Source organism: Lissotriton vulgaris, chromosome 12 (genome assembly GCF_964263255.1).
Source record: "Lissotriton vulgaris chromosome 12, aLisVul1.2, whole genome shotgun sequence".
In the NCBI taxonomy this organism is placed as follows: Eukaryota; Metazoa; Chordata; class Amphibia; order Caudata; family Salamandridae; genus Lissotriton; species Lissotriton vulgaris.
In genome coordinates, this window is record NC_141700.1 from 434435607 (window position 1) to 434456458 (window position 20852).

The 20852-nt window shown below is 42.0% G+C and overlaps 1 protein-coding gene across 1 annotated transcript in view; it reads right to left on the reverse strand.

Annotated features, from left to right (window-relative positions):
* Positions 1 to 15344, reverse strand: part of LOC147674128 (dipeptidase 2-like) — a 365658-nt gene extending 350314 nt beyond the window's left edge. The window contains exon 1 of the mRNA XM_086945196.1: positions 15209 to 15344. The gene's annotated coding sequence lies outside the window, so the exon portion shown is untranslated. The remainder of the gene's footprint in view (positions 1 to 15208) is intronic.
* Between the last annotated feature and the right edge of the window lie 5508 nt (positions 15345 to 20852).

Below are 20852 nucleotides of genomic sequence, written 5' to 3' on the forward strand. Positions count from 1 at the left end.
ACAGCGTCCATGTGCGTATTTCTCGTCGACTTTGGATCCGGTAGCCAGAGCGTTGCCGAGTTGTTTGAGAGCTACAGCGGCAGCGGCTGTTTCTATTTGACAGTCTGCTGGTTTGGTAATGGATAATACATTGGTTTTGATGGTTCCACATGCAGTGGATACTTTATTAAACAGGACTAAAACACAGCACTTGACTAGTGCTCGATTGTCAGGTTATGAGTTGACACTTTTGGCGACTCATGTGAATATAAAGCGATGCAACACGTTGAATCCAGCTACGTTGTTGCCGATTTCTGTAGAGACGGATGTTCAGGAACAGCATGATTGCTTTCTTAGGACAAAGGAAGAAATGAAGGGTAGAATTGATTTGAAAGACACTCCTCTTGTGAAGTCTGATGGTACCTTATGGGTAGATGGTTCATGATTTAAGCTTCCGAATGGTGATAAGACTGCAGCATATGCAGTTACGACTTTGCATACGATTGTTGAAGCTGCACGTATCCCACAAAATTCAGCTCAAGCAGCACAGTTGATTTCACTAACGAGATCGTGTGTGTTGTCGAAAGGAAAGAGAGTGACTGTGTATACCGATAGCCAGTATGCGTTTGGTGTTGCTCATAGCTTCGGGCGTATGTGGAAAGAGCGTGGATTCCTTACTTCTCATGGTACGAAAAATCAGCATGGTCAGTTGGTGAATGAGCTTCTTGAGTCACTTATGTTGCCGATGCAAGTTGCGATCGTGAAATGCAGTGCACATAAGAAGGTTACCGATGACGCTGGTCGTGGTAATGCGTTTGCAGATGAAGTTGCGAAAGAAGCGGCGAAAGATGTGGAGAGTCGAATGTATGTTGTGGGTCCAGCAAGATGGGTTCTTGATAGAGGGATGTGTGAGGATATGATAGAGAGTGTGAAGTCAATTCAGGCTGAAGCTACGCAGAAAGAATTGAGTGTATGGAGAGAGAGTACGGGAAAATTGGATTCGACTGGTTGTTGGATTGAGTTGTCGGAACACCAACGATGGTTGTTACCTGATGCGTATGTGCTTGTAGTGGTTACGATGGCGCATGGAATGGCTCATATTAGTGCGAAAGGGATTTGTAAGTTGTTAGCTCCAGTATGGCAGAATGCTGGAATTCCTAAGTGTGCGGAGAATCTGGCCAAGAATTGTATGGTTTGTCTGATGTATAATCCTGGCAAGGGAACTCCAACTCCAGCTGGTCACTTTGCGCCTCCAACGTATCTGTTCGAGGTGCTGCAATTGGATTTTATACACATGGAGAGGTGTAATAATTTAAAGTACGTCCTTGTAGTTGTTTGTACCTTTCCGAGATGGGTAGAGGCATATCCCCTGAAAGATAATACTGCCTTGTCCACAGCCAAAGCCCTACTCAAGGAATTTTTCCCTAGATTTGGGTTGCCAAGGATGGTTTGGAGTGATAACGGAAGTGAATTTGTGAGTCGAGTCATGAAGAGAGTGTGTGAAGGTTTGGGCATTAGGCAGAAATTCCATGCTGCAAATCGCCCCCAATCAGCTGGTTTAGTCGAATGTTATAATGGCACTCTGAAGCTGAAATTAGCCAAGATTCAGGCGAGCTCTGGTCTCCAATGGCCCAATGCCTTGCCGTTGGCACTTTTGTCAACAAGAACTACAGTACATTCTCGAATTGGTCTTAGCTCCTATGAGATCGTATTTGGTCGCCCGGCGAACATATGGGGAGTACCGAGGCCGACAAAGTTTAGCGAGATTGAACATCCTGTGCTGATTGACTATTTATATGATTTGGCGGCTAAATTGCGTGTCTTACACCAACAGGTTTACGATACACTTCCACAAGCATCTGAAGATCCAGGACACGCTATTAACCCTAGTTCCTGGGTGTTGGTGCGCAACTTTCAGCGGACGATGAACGATCAGCCCCGCTGGACTGGACCCTTCCAGTTTCTTCTATTGACGCGTACCGCAGTGAGAGTTCACGGCAAAAAGAACTGGATCCATGGCGTACATTGTAAGAGGGTAGCTTTACCTCTGCCGTACGACCAGTGGGTACAGGAAGGTGTTGGTGATTCAGAGGCTGAGACTGTGCCACATTTTGTCCCATTCAGTGACGCACGTTTGGTTGAGACAAGTTCTGAGCGTGAGGACGATGACATTTTGCAAGAAGCTGTGTCTCCATCTGCACGATTGGACACTACTGAGCCTGAGTTGTTGTTTCGAAATCAGACATTGCCTGGCAAAGGCCGCTATAATCTACGACCGAGAGTCGATGGACTAATAAAAAATGTATTTCTTTCTATTTTTGAAACTACGCTCTCTCATCCGAAAAGCTGTTTTGACCTATTTTTCTTTTTCGAACCGCCATCCGGGTTCAGCTGTAGGGTTGCGGTATAAAGACTTGGAGTGTACAGCCGTGTAGACACAAGGTTGACGGTTCTGGTTTGTTCTAGGGCATTCCCTGGACTTACAGACGTACACCTGAGCCGAAGATAACTACCTGCTGCGAACAGCACGGTTAGAGGATGGAGTTTTTTGAGATCGAGAGAGCTGTTGTAGAAATGAACTTTAAGACGAGACTGCGTAAACGAATGAGTAGCAAATGTTTTTTGATAACGTGTCTTGTAATGTCACTTAGCATGACGATGTTTTTGGTGGGATATCTTGTTCTTTCTTTCCAAGTAACTTTTGCACCCACCACACAACCTATGTCTTTTCCTACTACTATTTCTTCGCATTCTTTTCATCCTTTACCTGAACATGAATCTATCAGAAGATTGGAATTTGTTAATTCCTTTGTGCAACTTCTGCATCAGCATCAGTTAGTAGTGAACACCACTAATTGCTGGGTGTGTGGTCTTATGCCTCATACTACGGATAAGGGTATTCCTTAACTGGTTTTGCCATTCAGCTATAATGGATCTGTATGGGCATATAGGACGATGTTTATTTATGCCCATGAAGTTTACCCCCTGCGTTCTATGAAAGATAGTCCGAGTAATAGTGCTCTAGTGAAGGGAATAGTGGATATGATTAGAGGAATTGATTCCTATGACACTATTCCTAGAGATGAGACACTAGCTTATATTGGATGGAACGTGACTGGATATGGTATTAGTCTGAGTGAAGAGCAGCGAAGGAAAAGGTCATCTCCGATTTGGATCGTACCCCATCGTGGTCATTTTTGTTTGCAAGATAATGGCAAGAATCCGAGTGCTCAGTTAGGGAAGAGCGTTTGCACTGAGACGTATGTTTTTGCGTCCCTGACTTCCCCACCATTTTTAGCAGCTAAGGGTACGTATTTTAATTGCTAGGATAGAGCATACACATGGTTGCCCCCTGATTTTTCGGGAACATGTTATGTTTCGGATCTATTGCCCCCTACGTATACTGCAGCAGCAGATTACCATAGAACTCGAGTAGTTCGAGGTGTCTTCAGTAAGGAAGATACTGAAGGACAAGAATTGGGAGATTTTCTTAAGGGTTTCCTGCCGTTTTGGGGACTTATGGTTAATAGCAGGAACATACGGCAATTGACGAGAGTGGTTGAGTCCACCTTAGTTGAGACTGCCGGTGCTCTTAGTAATTTGACTGCTGAGCTCCATTCGGATCGTCTTATGACGTTGCAGAATCGTGTTGCATTAGACGTCATACTTGCAGATAGAGGAGGAGTATGTAAAGTGATTCACTCGAGCAGCTGCGTTTTCATTCCAGACAATGCTCCTACAGTGTACCAGGCCATTTCCAAGCTACATAAGATCTCAGAGTCTGTACATATGGACGAAGGAGATTGGTCGTTGATGGGATGGTTTGGGGGATTGTTATCCACCTGGGAATGGAAGATTCTGATGATCATTGGGATGGCTTTAGCGATTCTTTTCCTGTTCTGTCTTTGTGTACAGTGTGCTCCTTCTATATGTGGCATTTGTGCTACTACGTGTGCAAGGAGACCTGTCCCGAGAGAGGTACTAAGTAATAGGATTATGCTCCAGCAACATCTTGATGATCTGATGAATATAGACCTGGATTCAGATTTACGTGAGTTTAGGTTATTGCCTATGTAAGGGCAAAAGGAGGGTCTGAGGTTCCGTGAATTCTGAACCCATTTCATAAAGGTCATGGTTTTGTTACGAATTTGATAGTAGCGAACCGTAACTAGTGGGTGCGGCAAGTACGAGTGTTTTCGCAATGTTAGACAGATGGATTCACTACGTATTTAGGGATTTCATTCTGAACCCTTGGGTTGCATTTTGTGCATGGCAGCCATTTTGTGGTTGCCCTCACATAGGCCGATGACTGCGGCCGAACGAGTCTTTAGTGCACGTAAGCTTACTTCTGAATGACCCGAGTGAACTGACCACGTTGCCTGAAGCTGACCTTGCTAAGCCAGTTCCTTGCCCGGTAGCTGATCGAGATTAGGGATCAGAGCACAGGAGATTGTAAAGTTTGGTATGCACATACACACCCCTAATCCTATTTCTCATCTGTTTCTGTTCCTTCCTTTATGGTATGGGTTGTGGTCCTTTATTATGGGTTTGTCCGGCCTGTTCGAGAAAGAATGTTGGGCTTTCCCGTGTAATTGATGGTGGGCTGGACAACTGAAAAGTGAGTTTGTCGTTATGCGATACCTTTTGCAATGTTACCTATGATTGGACAGTTTGTAAATAGTGGGTGTTTGTTCGGAATGTGATTTTTAGCATAAAATACGATGTCTCGAAAACTGAGCACTCTCTGACGAACCTACTTGTGTTGTACTTCGTAGACTTCTGTTCCTGGTTGCAGCCAATAAATTTGATCTTTGACGTCACCGAGAAGTATCCTGTGTCTCTGTATTCTAAGACAGGTGAACCCGAAGACTTTGGGCGTGCCTCTGGCGCCGCTGGGTTCTAAAACCCGGTTCTTCAAATGAAAGCGGTCAGAAGAAGTGAACGCACTTCGGGTGGGGGGTCCAAGAAAGTTTGAAAATATTTGGGCCACATATTTTGATTAAAGTTTAGGAGGGGTTATTGTTTTGGATGCATCTCTCCCTGATGTTTTAGTGCTTTAGGTAATCTATGTATTAGTTCGCAACTTTTGGAAATGTAATGTTTTGCATTAAGGTAATCCTTTTTAATATGGATGTTTTTTGTTCTTAATATATTTATTGTACTGCAATTTTTGGGACTTCAATAAAAATGTATAAATAAAAAAATAAAATAGTACAATATCCAGCTAAATTAAAGATTGCTTTGAAGGAAGAGAGAACGTTTGTTTTCAATGGCAATGTGGCTGAAAATGTATATAAGCAGCTCAAAATGTAATGATAAATACAGAGGGCAAAGAACTGATGAGAACAAAGGGAAAATGTGCATGCACACCATCAAGGAACAGAAAAAACTGGTGAGCGTGATCATAAATGGATATACACTCCAATCACCTCACATTAGAGACTTGACCAATAGAGTAATAAAGCAATAAGAACACCTAGGACTGTATTTTGAAATAACACACCAGCCCCCCCCCTTTCCTGATGTATACAAGTACAATAGGAGCCTAGTTTTAAAAGGGTTCATCTTAGCAGGGGGAGTATCACTAGTGCAGAGGTTCACATTAGAGTATCAGTGAAATTGAAGATTTTAGCTCAATTAATAGTTAATTAACACTATCATAGTCTATATATTATTAAATAGTGTGTCTGATATATTGGTTGTTAAATTATGTTAATGGTGTTGTATGAGGTGTTTTGAAAATATGTTTACATTCTTTGATGAGTGGGCCACTTTGACAATGACAAGGTTTCCCTGGACCGAGATGTGTATATATACAACCAACATACAACAATATAATGTAACAACATAAATAAATGTATACCTTAGAAATTTATTGAAAATTTATTGAAAATACATGTTAAACATAAAATCATTAAAAATATGTGCAATTCTTAATTACCACAATCCAAGAGCATAGATAAAATCACATAAAACACAATCATACAATTATGACCAGCATAATTTACACAAGACAGAACATGTTGTATGACTTCAATTTGTCATTACTCTTTGTACATCTCATATATTGTATTGCCACATAGTGACATCTACTTTCAAATAATTGATGATTGTTGGACTTGGCCGTTCTGGCAGGTTCACCCCTGAACTTTTTGCCTAGTGTTAATAAATAATTATAGTGATTTCTCGTCTTTGCACACTTTGACACTGTGGTGCAGTGTAAAGTGCGTGTGCTCCCTGAGTGCATGTGTGAGATTGGCCTGCCCTCCCATAGGAATGCATGGGGAATGTCTGTGTCCCTGGTAGTTCCTGATGTGTGAGGTGTGCATGCTCGAGTTTGGTATGTGCAAACTCGTGTGATTGAATGCTTCGCAATGATGTATGTGGCATGATTGTGTCTTGTGCGGAAGTGCCAATTTAGACATGACTGTACGTGTGCTGTGAGAGTGCTGGCGTGTGATTGGCTGGAGCTGGCTGGGATGCCAGGCTCCAGGAGTCTGTGTGGGTCTGCCCCGGTGGTGAATGGAGAGATTAGCATGCTGATGTGAGGGAGAGGCTGCACCTGTGTCCTGAATGAGGCTGGGTTTCCCCCACAAAATGCTGGCTCCACCCCCTGTGGTGCGACTGATGACCCTAGCCTGCCAGGTGAATGAAAGGGGTGGTTGAGCCATCAAGGGTGCTCCAAAACCAGCTGCAACTGGTTCTCCCCCCACCCTGCACCTGAAGACAAAGGGAAAAGGTGTATAAAAGAGGGGCTGTGACCCCATGAAAATGTTCTTGTTCCCAACTTGAATCTGACCAGGGGCATGCTGCTGCTGGGGCCCGGGGGAAGGCTTGCCTCCCTGGGCCCTGCCCAGCCCCTGGACTGCTGAGGTCCTGGACTCCTTGAGGACCTTGCTGTTTCCTGTGTACTTAGCGCTTGGGAGCGCTTTCCCTTGACCTCTAGCGCTGTACTTGGACTTTGGCTGGACTTGTGTGCCCCAGGCACCTGGGAGCGCTTGTACTTTGCTCTAGCGCTGTGGAGCGCTGTGTCTTGCCCTTCTAGCGCCAGGGAGCGCTGGATTGCCTAGTAGGGGTTGGGAGCACTTCCTTTCTGCTACAGCGCGCTGAGAGCGCTTTGTTTGTCAAGCCGGTGCCCATCCAGCATTTCTTTGCACGCATTTTGCGTGAGGATCGGCGCGGGAGCCCACTCTGCTATTTTGCCAATTTTTGCGATCCACAGCCGGTGCCCACCCGGCATTGCCCTGAGATTGGGAGCTCATCCCCGTTATCATTTCACTCGAGGGAGCCCACCCCTCGGTAAATTATCCTCCAACCTCTGAGTGTCTGAAACGGGCCGCCGCGCTGCCCGCGGCGACCCGGATGTGCGGGTCCGGCCGTCCAATCCTAGTGCGGCCCCCGGGGAAGGACCGGAAGTCCCGCCCTGGGGACCGCGGTGTGAGAGGAGCTGCTGCAAGCACAGGCGGGGCTCCGGTATCGTAGGGAGCCCCGCGTTGCCCAATGGAGAGCCGCCCCAGCATCTAAGAAGCCGGTGAGTGGGGACCGAAGGGCTGAATCGGGGAGGAGGGCTTCGGGGCACATTGCCGGTGCCCGCCCTTCCCCTCCAGTGTGTAGAGCCGGCTGAGCTCCTGGAGCATCGGTCTCTGTTCCTGAGTCCCCCGCGAGGGACTCCAACGAGAGGGGCATTTCTTTAGTTAGAGCTTGAGAGGCTCAGGCGGCATATCCTTGTTCAAAGAGCCCACGAGGCTCAAGGGGCCATATTTGTTTCTCGAGCCCTGAGAGGCTCAGCCCCAGTACCTTTGTTCTCGAGCCAGAGAGGCTCTCCCATTTGGCATATTTGTTCTTGAGCCTAGAGAGGCTCCCACGATGCCCCTCATCATCTTCTACAGCTGCCCAGCACTTTGTGGGCAGTTGCTACGTTTAGGTTTTGGCCCAGTGGCGCAACCTGGACCCTGGACTTTGATGTAAATCATGTGCTATTATGATTTAGATGCTGTTATGCTCTATGTCCTATTGCTTTTGGGTGTCAGGAAATGTACTGCGTGTTGTATGTTTTGCGCACCCTGTGTCCTGCATCTCTGAATGTGTTGTTGATGCATCATATGCCTTGTTCCTTACACCGCTAAATGTATTGTGATACTTAGGTGGTTGTTCTCTTGCTAGTACAGGTGTTGCTAGCGAAGCCCAGGTTCCCTGTGTAATATTCTCCGAAGGTGGTTAGGGTTGCATAGGTGGTGCTTACCTGGTACCAGTAGTTACTGGTTGTGTGTTACATGATTATTTGGTGTTTAACTATCTCCAAGGGCTTGATACTGAGCTCTCCCCCTGACCAGAGTCCCAGGACCTGTCGACTCTATTTGTGCCTTCTCTGACAAATTGCTGGGACTTTTCTGATCTCTCTTGGGCTCCTGGAGCCTCGCTGAAGTGTGCCTCGCTCATTCCTCTCGGCAGCTCGTGCACGGCAGCCCGTCCAAGCCTCGAGCAGCGCCCCTCTCCCCTGAGCCGCGCCGCTTTGCTGGGTCGCCCGCATCCTGCCTTCCCCTCCTGTTCTGAGCCGCACACATTGGTCGTCCCAGAGAAACGCTTGTAGCTAGTCCGCCGCCTGCTCAAGTTTACTAAAGAGGTCACTCGCATTGTCCCGCAACCAGGACGGGAGGTACTGTCCGTTAGGCTCTATGTTCTAAGTTCTAGGCCTACAAGTATTGTATTCTAAGTTCTAAAAGTGCTGATTCCTGACAGTGGTCCATGTGGCCCTGTCTTGTACATACCCCTTGTAAATTCTGCCCGTGCCTGTTGGCACATTGTAAAGTATGTGTTTCATCTAATGTGTTTTGGTATAATACAAAGGCTATTTTTATACATAACCTTGTGTGGAGTTTCCTTTGTGGTGGGCCTTGGGTGTTGTTACTGGGTGCGCGCGCAAACAATTAACCTACATAGCCTCCAAGTTTAGCCTTGCTGCTCGCGCCACGTTGCCTAGAGGGTGAGCAGGGGTTATCTTGGTGTGTAACTCCCTTGCCCTGACTTAGGAGTGGTGGTCTCTGACTGACTTTGGCGCAATATACATATATACATATAGTACAACAAAAGTCGATTTCCTGGATATATCCATCAAAAACTGCAATGGAGCCCTGGCTGTCGAGCTGTTCACGAAACCAATGGCAAAAACACACTATTGCACTTTTCTAGTTTTCACCCTAAATCACAAAGGGAAAGTATCCCCTTCAGCCAATTTCTCCATCTCCGGAGAAATTGTTCTGATATTACCGATTACTACAAACATGCTGAGGTCCTCAAAACAAAATTTAAAGAGAGGGGATATCCGAAAAAACTTCTGTCGCATTCAATGAAGAGAGCGAGGTTTTATGACCGCGAGGCATTAATTCAGAATGTAAAGAAAGAAAAGGGCCCTCTAAACAAAGTCGTGTTTGTTAGTAAGTTTTCCCACATAAGTAACCAGATAAAAAATGTGGTGAACAAGCATTGGCACATTTTAAATCATGAGGAGGAATCAGCCCTAGAGAAACCGTTGTTCGCATTTAAAAAGAATAAAAACCTGCGCGATCTATTGGTACACACATACAAAGATGAGTTGTTGAAAAATCAAAGAACAACAGATGATACGAAGGTGGTTGGAACAACTAGGTGCGGTATGTGTAATATCTGTGCTCAATGTATTGTAGGGTCAGAAATCGTTTGTAACACCATGACAGTTAAATGTAACACCCACAATAACTGTAAGAGCAAGAATGTTATCTATATCCTCAGGTGTCCGTGCGGCCTCTGCCACGTTGGAGAGACAGGGAGGGAGGCACGCACAAGGTTTCAGGAACACAGATCGGCCATTAAGACAAAAAAGATCAAAGCTCCAATTGTTGCCCATTTCCTAGAGAAAGGACATAGGGAATCTGATTTCAATTGGTTTATTTTGGAGAAAATCAAAATAGGCAAGAGAGGTGGCAATATTGTCTCTAGAAGAAAAGAGAGAGAGCAATGGTATATCTCCTATCTCGATACGGTAAGAAGGGGACTTAACTCGAGAGAAGAATGGGACCGTATTATTGGAGCGGTCTAACTAGGTCCTTTAGATTTGACTCATCTTATAGATTTTAAGAGCTGTTAGTTTATAATACCGTCCCTCCGTCCTTTCCCAATTCATGTTTTGAGCTGGGAGAGCCTGATAGGGATTATGTATACCGGATCGACGTCTCTGATACTGATTGATAGTATGTCTTAACTAAACATAGGAAATCAAAAGCAGTCAGGAGTAGGATTTATTTTCATAAAAGCCTGAATATGAAATGATGAATAATCCTTTTCTTAATAGGTCTTATATTCCCTAAAATAAGTCGTAATTATCTTGGGAGTGTTTGGCAACCTTATTTACAAACACCTATGTTAAATAAAAACCGCTTTGAACACATCACTATATCCCTATAAGTGCTAACTATTCTCACTTAAAAATATATTTTGTGTTGATTGAATAGTGTATTTTGATTATAGCCCGACACACAAATGACAAGCAGCTTATGATAAGCGGCTAATGATAAACAAGTCTAGGAATGTTGGTCAATGTAACCTGTCATTTCCGCCCGTGTCGAATACAACCTGCTTTTGAATACAGCACGAATACAGCACAATACTTTGTGTTGATTGAAATCTATAAATACATTCTGTGCTCATTAAAAATTGCTCTTAAATATAGCGCGATGTAGAAGTGAAAAAATAACTAATGATAAGCAGTTATAGTATCGATTTGCAGTTTACGATGTCTTGTTGACATTTGGGAGGCAGTGAGTATTTTTAGCTTTGCCTCAATTTGCTGTTTTGAAGTCCGTCATTTGTGCTTGTTACTTATTAGGTCATGTGACAGGAACTACTGAAAAACAACTCGGAGAGACCGGGTATTTAAACCGGCGGTTAAAACGGCGTTGTTGTTTGCCGTTTCCAGCTTCGTCTGCCAGCACGCGGGACGCTTTTGCTTGAGCGCCGATAGGTAAGGAACTGGCAGTGATTTGCTTTGGCAAATGCCATCAATTTTGAATTAGTCACTGACAACGTGTCGTGTTTGCTTATATGTTTTCCAGGGAGTGCACGCTGGTAAAGTCACATGTCACCTATGGTTCCCTGATCCTGGTATTGCCAATTAGCAAGTAAGCTACACAATTTCGCAATCGTTATAAAAGATTTTGGTATCTGTAAAAATAGCGATTTTTTAAGTATAGGTGAGGGAGTAAGATACGGATTCTCTTCTTCTTTCTTTCAGTGGATTTTTAAATATAAGCTTTGACAGAGTGTGTGTGAACGACCACACTGATACCGCGTGCGTGGCTTTATCACTCTACATTGATGTAAGTACAATAGGGAATAGGAAGAGCTGTTTGGACAATGCATCCTCAGCAGTCCATAAAGGCGTTTTTTTATATGTCCACAGATTTATATAAGCACATGTTGCCAGTTACGAAGCTTTTAAACGACGCTGAATACAAGTGTTGCTGCCCTATAATCACTATCAAGACACACTAGGAGGTGAGCATTCTTGTGGCGATTGAAAACTTTAATTTCTTGCCACCGTTTTGTTAGTCTTAGAAGTCGCAGGTGCAATAAAGATATTTTGATACCTGTTGCTCCTAGGCTGATATAACCGCTCACCATGCCATGAGGTGATCATAGATATTTAATGGGGCTAGTATCAATAGAACCCGAATACCTTTAGAAAATATTGCAGTGTGATAAGAAATACCACCCCCCCATAGACAACGGGGTTTGTTGATACTAAAATAAGTTGTGTATCTACTTTATATAGGATAACACTATTTTAACTTTGAAGAGACATTTCGCTGGACGAATATCTATTGAGACTGAGAAGTAGGCAGAGTTCCCCTGATCTTTTACTGAGTGACATAGAATAATTGAGGTAGGTGATGTACCAAAGTCTTTTTGAAGCTGCCTCTCTTGTCCAAAATAAACCTAAAAGGTGCAATTTGGCTATATTGTTTAAAGAAGTGTATAGCTATGGACTCAATGTTGAAGGTCTAGTGACTGGAGCACTATGCAGGGTACTTAAAAAGAGATGACCAACGTGTAGAGATCTTATGAGATATTGTGATGACGAGGAATAGACTTATGTGACCAAAATCAATGAATGCATTGTCCATGATTTGGTTGTTTTTATATATATGAGATAGTACTTATTGATATGTTGTAATAGAATGTATTGTTTGTCTAGTGTAATATGGAAGCAATGTAATTGATATTGTATGTGCCCAGGGTTGTAGAAATCTGTATACATTATGTTTTTTTTTAAAACAAAGATAGAATTAAATGTAACTAAGACTGGTTTTGTTTGAATTTCAGAACCATTGGGAAACATTTATTGTAATTGTCCTGATGAAGGTGGTTAAACATTAAACAACCGCCGAAACACGTCGATGCAGAAGGAGTAATACGAGAAAGACAAATTAGGGAAAATTCTGAGTTCTTGTTGCAATTTAGTCCTTCACTTGTACCTCCTTTTTTATAGGAATGTTGGATTTATATCTTTTATAGTGTTCCGTCTTGTATATGTTTCCCATTTTTAACAAAATATAGTGTATGCTAATAAACTGTGCAGATTTACTTTTACTATAGTGTTTTCACTGCTTTTTTTAATATATTTTACATTGCTTCCTTGTTTTGATTTGATATTGGTGAGTTTATATGTATATGTTTGTAAGAATTTGTTTTTCTACGGTAATTCGCCCCAAAGGGAATTATATTTTGACTTGTGTCAATTGTGGAACCCTATCCCTTTGGTTCTGGGGTCCCTCTCTCTTTTATTAGAGAGCGAGCCCTGGCCAGCCTGGGATCCCATTTCTAACAATGATTGACAGAGATGTGCTTTATCAATCTCTGTGTTGTGGTAATTAAGGCAGGGACAGCCGACCGCCATTGCCAAACGCAAGTCGGTGCACAGACAGATTCAGTCTGCCTTCGACAATCAAATCCCGATGTTGTGATTACGCGCCACGCTAACTCTGCTACAAACTTGAGTGCCCATCACATTTAACTCCTACTAGAGGGCCGCCTTATATCATTATATTATGACCTGAAGTAATTCTTCTCATGAAGGTATTCTCCATTCCAATTTCCAACCTGGAGACGAGCAACCCATGGTTGCCTGCCCCGTCCCCGTCCTGAAGAAGACCCCGAAGCAAGGTTACAACTAACGCCTGCAATTACTAGAGGGTCGAAACGTCGACAGCTTTTATGTTTATCAGCTTCACCCCAACATTTAGTCATTCAATGTGATATGTGGCGTATGAACTTTATCTAATGATGTACTGAACCAACGGTCTTTTTCTTTTTCTATGTCTGATTTCGATACATAGTACAGTGAGGCCATTTGGCTGTTTTTTATTGTCATTATCCTATACCCACACTACCTTGCACTATATCACCTCCCTCCCTCCCTGGGGCACTATGCATTTTGTGATTGTGTTTTCAAATTAAGGATGATTAACGTATGCCTACATTGTGAATAAATAACAGTGCAGGCTAATTAAGTTTTTCTTTATTCACTGGTATTCAACGTTTTGGATTTATTGTTTATTGCTGGGACCCCCCTTTCTCAGTACCAAGTTTCCTCTACAGCTCTGAGTTGGCTGTTGATTGACTCCCACCTCTATTAGCGAAAAAACGTTCTGTCTGTCAGTGGTAGACAAGTAAATAAACAAAAGAGGGACCCTGAGAAAACCAATTCTAAGAGAACATCCAACCAGGGAAAAAGACAGATTAAAGAACATCAGAAGATGTCCCTAACTATAAATAAGAATAGGGCAATAGCTCCAACATATTGACAAATTCACCCACAGAACATCTCAACTGATTTTTTATTTATTTGTCATTATTAAATATGTTATCAATTTCTTTAAAAGTAGTCAGACAGAAAAAATACAGCAATTCATCCATGTCACATAGAACTATAATCATATAAAGTTTGCACAAATATTCATAAAACACAAAAGAACAGCCCAAAATTAACCATATCCAAAGAATATTGAGGTACACGCTATATATCCAACAACAAAGAAATAAATACATCAAGCACATACAATGAATCAAAAACACATTCATTTACAAAAAAATATAGAACATCATACATTACAAAAAACAAAATATACAATTCACAACTATACCATACAGAACACACAGAAGAAAAGCGCCTCAGGGGTAAGTAAACAAGACCTTTTTGACTCACAGAAAGACCCAACAAGCCAAAGAATCAGGCATTGAGGATGCCCTATCGGAAGTGAAAAACGCATATCTGCTCTTCACAAATTGGAACATTCCTCCACTGAAATATCCACGTGGTCCTCTGGGGTGCCCCCACAGTAAATACATGCTCCTACACTACCTCTGACGCGGTGCACGATAGTCCAATTGACACTAAAGCACCATGGTAAAGGCATATCCTTTTCTCTGCCAGTTACACTCCTTAACAGCCCACCTTGAACCTGGGTCCCATGCTACACAGGGTCCAGGGAGACATGTTATTGCTTTTCTGAAATTGAGCCCATATAAACACTGATGGGCCAGAATTGAGAGAGTGCCAACTCTCATAAATCACACCTGAGGGCGGCGGCAGTGCTGCTCCTTGGCGGGGAGGAAAGTACAAAAAATGATTAAAAAATGTAGCAAACTTAACAGAGGTTATAGCCTTAGACGGAAGTTGACGTTGTGTCAAGTACTTCTGCGACGCTTTTTTAGAACAAGCATGCACAAACCTGTTACCACATTACAATAGACTTTTAATGACGTGGATCGCATGTTTGCAGCCCATGTTTGACAGGATCTACTGGCTGTGAGTCCCGTGCAGGTTATATTTGTTTTGAAAAGAGTCCAAGCTAATAATGGTATCTGAAGCAAAGACTATTGCCAAGTGCATTTATTCCCACCGTGGGCGTTGTTCCCTTGAGCGGCATCCTTTGTTGTGTTTGTGGAGCTCGGTTTCCTGCATTTCAGCCTGTTTCATTCTAATCTCTATTTCCCACACTGAGGGTACATGTCAAGACTTGTATTTTTTTACAACACTGAAGTAAAATAATGCTGTGCTCGTACTGCACCCACCTAGCCTTCTTATCTTATCTGGCAAGAACACATTGGAGCAGACATTTGCAACTGGGTTATGTCAACTAGGAAAGACTTTCCTCACACATTCCAGAGAAAAACGAATTAGAAATGTGCTTACCTTACGTAAATGCTTATTTTTAAAGTCCTTGCGTCTCAAAAACACTTTTCTTCCAAAGGTTTGTATTCGCAGTGTTCATGAGCCCCCTTTGACAAGCTTCTTCAAGGAATTGTGGGATTTATAGCGGCTCCTCTTCTATGTGAAGTGGAAGCAATATATGAGTGATCAGGTTTCACCAGTGGTGGACATGTCCTTACACAGTTTGCTCCTGGGGAGAGGGAGAGGGAGAGGGAGAGGAAGAGAGAGAGAGAGAGAGAGAGAGAGAGAGAGAGAGAGAGGCTCTATTTATTCCTTTGCTAATGATATATTGGAGAAAGTGGCAGCTCCTTCTGCCCAATATAACACATACGTTTTAGCCTAAAGCAGGCGCATCGACCTATTAGCCTGCTATTATATGTATAAAGTGGAATGGCAGAAGAAAGTACTGGCCGCTCATTTCTTAGACACAATAGAGAATTTCTGGGGAGAGGATGTGGCCTAACGGCAAGGGTGGTTGATCTCAAATCTGGGGAACCGGGTTCAAGTCTCGGCAATGACAATCAACACCCTGTGATACTGGGCAAACCACTTAATCTCCCCGTGCCTAATAAAAAGTAGTGTGACTTGTGCAATACAACTGGTGCTCATGAAAAAGCTCTGATACCTGATACCTTCGGGTCAAGTTCGCTTTATATAAAACTCAGTTACAGGCCTAAAACTTAGTCTAATTGTATGAAGCTGGAGAACTGTTCCCCAAGCCCCCCTCCCCATTACATAGACATCAAAAATAGACTAGTAGGTGAATTACATGTCACAACCAAGAGGGATTTGGCTGTGATGTGCAATTTAACTTCAACTGATTCCACTCAGACATTTGCAAACCTTGTTATGAATTTTATCAAACTATGCATACTGTTGGCAATTGTACAGTGTATTTTATCTATCTTCATTGTAAATATAATCACCATTGGAGCAATGTGTCAGCTGTATTATGATCACTTATTTTATTGATTATTATACTTGATCAGGCAAAAAATATTACAAGATTCTAACTATATCAGTCCTGTGCTTTGTCTTCTTTGAAAATAATTGAATAAGTAACAATGGGGTCCTTCTAAGACACATAAAAAGGTACCTCTTTTGAATGAGCTCCACAGGACAATTGCTGTATAATACATCCCTACCCTCTTTAAAAAAAAATTGTCCTATGGCTTCCTTATGTGATATGGTTGTAAGCCCTTCCTCGGCATGAACACTTTTAAAGCTGGTGAAGAACAGTAAGTTGCTACCTTGCCGCCCCCAAAGGCTCTGCATCTTTCTGCTTCTGCAAGTGTGAAGTCTTGATCAAATTCAGCTCATGCCTCTTGCATGGAATCGCTCTTGCTTTAATAAGCTCCTTCAAAGTAAACTGTATTCTGTTACTGAGAATATTAAATACCTTCTCTCTGCTCTGTATACCCGTGATATTTCCACTTTATGATAACACATATTTTATTGATGTTTTTTGCAAACAAACAAAACATAGTATATAGACTATTCCAAATGCAACGCGTAGACAACAGTACAATGCATATAATAACAGGGCCGTATATTGGGGGGCATCTTTAACCCTTGTCTAAAGTATGCCCATCACTTCCACCAGATCTTTTTCTGCTTTTGCCAATACCCTTGTGCCTAGCAAACTGGCAGTTTCCATCATGGAACACCAGTCCACATCTTTTCATCGACCAGAGTGGGACCTTGGGGTGACTTCCACATATGGGCAATCTTCCTTTTCGCAACCAGGGTATTGACCACCACCAAAGTATGTTCAGCTCAAGGCCCTCCCAGGTCCTCCAGATACCAAAAAGGCTGATTTGAAGAGTTAGTTTCACCTCCCTCTTCAAGAACCGGGAGAGGGTTGCCTCTACTTCCTGCCCAAATCCCTGCAGGTGGGGACAGGACATAACTATGTGAAAGAAGTCAGCCACACAATTTTTTTTTAAAAAGGTTAAAAAAACACAGGACCAGCTGACTGAATCAAAGGACTTTTTGGAATCAATTAGGAGAAGGGTCCATAGGTTACTTTGCATTGTGGCATAGCCCAAGGCTGTCAGAACGCGCTGTGTACAGTGCCTAGTGATTTGGTTGATGAGCTTTCAATACTTGGGCTTTCAAATCTCCACAATCCTGGACATGGCCTGGCACCTCAACTTCATGCCCCTTGTCCAGAAGTGGGACTTCTTAAGGAATGACTACCCCCACATAGTTTGAGTTTATTGGGCAGGTAGACAGTAGTGTTATGGCGAACAGCCCTGTGTGTCATGCAGACTATCTTCAACTGGATCCTTGCTTTAAATTGGAGCCACCTTAGATGTTTTAGGCTTATACGTTATTTATATACGATAATTGCATTAATTTGCACTTATTAGAAAGCGCTCTTATACTGTTTAACTGTTTTTTTAATGATAAACATGACGTCTAACTGTTTTGTATGTAGAAACGCAGTGGTTTCCTCAACATGTTTTCAAAATGGAGGATATGTTGGACTCGAAGAAAAGATTTTGGCTTGATGAAGCCAATGAGGCCAATGCACCATTGATGACGTTCATGGGCTAAATCTCTGAGTTTATTGGTAGAGTAAACATATGCATTAAACCAACCAACATAAAGCTCACACTGACCTTGCTGGATATTGGACCTCTCATGAGAGAGTCAAAATAGACTTGAGAGATAACAACTAGTGTCCATCCTTTAAAATGCTGCTCACACAGTTGGGATAAACTGCTCTACCCTGGAACATGACTGAAAATCCCCTTTCACTTTGACTAGAGTGTAAGCCAGAAGTGCATCAATGATTAGCATGATGAGTTTTGGTTTATAAAGATCTTGAGCACTAATACAATATTAATTTGACCATATTTGTGCTGTGTTGTGTACTTTGTTATTTGCAATATTTCTCAGAACCAGTTCTGAATGAGATTCAGAGTTTGGACTACACTGATGGGCCAAGTTAATTACTCTACTGCAAGCTGACCCACAATAGAGACCATCTGCATTGTAAAATGAAGAACAGAACGACCAACCAAGGTCCAGCTCAACCAAAACACATGTACCCTAAATAATCATAAATTTGGTGTAAAACACTTCCCACACCCGTAGTCCCAAGGTGCAAATCAGATCAAAATGTTAATCGAAAGGTGGAAGGTGCATTCGTTGAAATCAGATGCAAGCTCACTTAGTCCCAAAAATGTCTTTCTTTATTCCAATATTCTGTAACAAGAACGGCACACAGCCGACGCGTTCCGTTCCGAGAGGGAACTTAGTCACGGCTCCACACGTAAAAACCCCAATAGGCAATGAGGACAGTCCAAATGAATGCATACTGTGGAGTTCCAAAATGGGCAATGTGCACGACTGAATCAATAATAATGACCTTACAGTTATATTTAGAAATCGATGTATAGACGGAAGAGCACTTGTAAGCTCCCAGTAGAAATACACACAAGGGATGGCGAGACGGGCGATGACTAGCATATATCACTCTTCGTATGGTACGGCGATTTCCAGCATGATAACTGGAGAACCTCAAGCTTACAAGTGCTCTTCCGTCTACACATCGATTTCCAAATATAACTGTAAAGTCACTATCTGGGCATTTTCCCAAATTCTAGGATCTGCTAGTAAGCCACTCTTATCAGATGAGGAAGCCTTATCTACATTTTAAGGCATGCATCTTCATTGGCAACCTCATTTGGCCCTAGTAAGATATACTACCACGAAGGACATGATCTTGCTGAGAGGGAGGTCTTCATAAATCTTAGACGAGGTAAAGGCAGGATCCAGATAAATGTAAAAATACCTTGAGGTAAACCTGATAAAATGCCTTTATTCATAGGTACCTCAGGTATGATTAAAAAATATTGTATGAGATGATTAAGGGTACCACGGCACCTTCCTCCACTAAAAAGCCAACATGTTTCTGCCAACACGTGCCAGCAGGCTGGTCAGGAGCATTTGTCACGGCTTGTAGAGGGTATCTGTTTTGGCACTATTCTGTATAGTCACATGTGGTGAAAGGAATTTCCTACCTTCATTAGTGTTCATGGTAGGAACCTAGTGTATAAATAGTGTGATAACCAGTGTATGGCATACATTCTGAGATAATAAAAGCATGCTATTCACATTCTTGGTCGTGAAAGGAAACTCAAAACAATTGTGGGACACTGATGATACTGCACTGCAAACACAGCCCACAAAACGTGTGATTTCTGATGGGTGGGAGGGTACAGCCACACACTACAGTTCCTCACTGTAACTTAAGTTTCTTAAGACTTTTCTTTGTGTGTAATACATTAATTTTGCTGCTTTTTAGAAAAATTTCTGACTGGACAGGAATGTATTTAATTGTTGCTGGTAGAACTCTGAGGGCTGAGTCACTAGTCCACAATGGATGTATGGCGTTACAACGCATAATTTTACATCGCATTCCATTACAACGCGATTTTTACTACGCAGGATCCATTACAATGCATGCCTTTACAACGCATGTCATTACATAGCAGATGCTATTACAACGCATGCCATTACAACGTAAGTATAGGCAAGTATATCTTTTTAAAAAAAATTTAATTAAGTTCATTTAATTAATTTAATTAATTTAATTTAAATAATTTTAAAATTGAAATTAATTTAATTTAATAAATTTAATTCTATTAATTTAATTTAATTAATTTAAAAATTGTAATTAAATTAATGTAATTAATTTAATTTAATTAATTTAATTTAATTAATTTTAAAATTGTAATTTATTTATTTTAATTAATTAATTTAATTAATTTAGAAATTGTAATTAATATAATTTAATTAATTTAATTTATTTTAATTAATTTAATTTTAAATTTGTAATTCATTTATTTTAATCAATTTAATTTAATTAATTTAAAAATTGTAAATGATATAATTTAATTAATTTAATTTAATTTAATTAATTTAATTAATTTAATTTATTTAAAGTCGTTTTTTTAAAAAACTGAACCCTAAAAATACCCCTGTACCCCAAAACCCAAAACCAGCCCTGAAACCTAAAAATACCCCTGTAGCCCAAAACCCAAACCCAGCCCTAAAACCTAAAAATACCCCTGTACCCCAAAACCCAAACCCAGCCCTGAAACCTAAAAATACCCCTGTACCCCAAAACCCAAACCCAGCCCTGAAACCTAAAAATACCCCTGTACCCCAAAACCCAAATCCAGCCCTAAAACCTAAAAATACCCCTGTACCCCAAAACCCAAACCCAGCCCTAAAACCTAAAAATACCCCTTAACCCTAAAACCCAAACCCAGCCCTATAACCTAAAAATACCCCTGTACCCCAAAACCCAAACCCAACCCTGAACGGTTGTTTCCCGTCCACAATGCCTCCCCTGAATATGCCTTAGACTCCTCTGGCTCTCTTCCCTGACAGTCATGCGCTAAAAGGGTACAGGTCTCCAGTTTGAGTTTCTGTTGTTTGGGGTTCCCAGGATACCAGAGGGGATAGTCTCCAGTTGTCGGATTTGGTGCCCCCAGTAACTTCTGATTGCTGTGGTACCATCCAACCAAGATTTCCTAAAGGGCTAAAACTAGAAATGAGAAGAAAATATTTTTGGTGATAAACATATAATTGTCATTTTCTATATGTAAAA